This window comes from Saccopteryx bilineata, chromosome 1, assembly GCF_036850765.1.
Source record: "Saccopteryx bilineata isolate mSacBil1 chromosome 1, mSacBil1_pri_phased_curated, whole genome shotgun sequence".
NCBI lineage: Eukaryota > Metazoa > Chordata > Mammalia > Chiroptera > Emballonuridae > Saccopteryx > Saccopteryx bilineata.
The window spans coordinates 191,830,944-191,831,931 of NC_089490.1; the positions used below are offsets into that span (position 1 = coordinate 191,830,944).

The 988-nt window shown below is 46.3% G+C and overlaps 1 non-coding gene across 1 annotated transcript; it reads right to left on the reverse strand.

The window, feature by feature from the left end:
* Positions 1-233: 233 nt before the first annotated feature.
* On the reverse strand, positions 234-363 carry LOC136321334 (U6atac minor spliceosomal RNA). The gene has a single exon (XR_010728597.1). It is a non-coding gene; the product is annotated as a U6atac minor spliceosomal RNA (small nuclear RNA).
* Between the last annotated feature and the right edge of the window lie 625 nt (positions 364-988).

The window sequence follows — 988 nt, forward strand, 5'->3', positions numbered from 1 at the left end:
TCTTTATCCACTGCGCCACCACAAGTCCAGTTTTATTGAGAAATAATTGACATACATCACTGTGTAAGTTTAAGGAATATAGCATGATGGTTTAACTTACGTATGTTGTGAAATAATTATTGCCGTAGGTCCAGCTAACATCCATCATCTCACATAGATATAACATAAAGAAAAGAAAGAAGAGAAGAAAAAAGGAAGAACAGTTTCTTCCTTGTGGTAAGAACTCTTAGGGTTTACAAACGAAGGTTCGAAGCCTCGAATTAGGTGGCATGCCTCACCCGTCTGCGTGCTGTCGGGCCCGATGGAGGGCCTCTTCCATCCTTGTCGAGGGGCGTGCTAACCATTTCTCCTTTCATGCGATGCAAAGTTATTATTTCTAATGCTTATTATATTGTCTCTTAAGTGCTGTCTTTATAAAGCCGGGAGGTGACATATGTAATGAAAGAGCTAAGTTATCTGAGTTTGAACACAGGATCCTCTGCTCATAGTGTCTGTTCTTTTTTTTTTTTGTATTTTTCCTTAGTGAGAAGCAAGGGGCATGGCAGCAGACAGACTCCTGCATGCACCTGACTGGGATCCACCCAGCATGCCCACCAGGTAGTGATGCTCAGCCCATCTGGGGTGTTGCTCCGCTACAACCAGAGCCATTCTAGCACCTGAGGTGGAGGCCATGGAGCCATCCTCAGCACCTGGGCCAACTTTGCTCCCATGGAGCCTTGGCTGTGGAAGGGGAAGAGAGAGATCGAGAGAAAGGAGAGGGAGAAGGGTGGAGAAGCAGATGGGCGCTTCTCCTGTGTGCCCTGGCCGGGAATTAAACCCGGGACTTCCACATGCCAGGCCAACGCTCTACCACTGAGCCAACCGGCCAGGGTCCGTAGCTGTCTGTTCTTGGGTAAAATATTTAACCAAACTGTTCTCTGATTTTTGGAAAGTACAAATGTAAGCTGTGGTGAACTTTAGAGACAATTTCTGTAAAGGCTGGTGTATA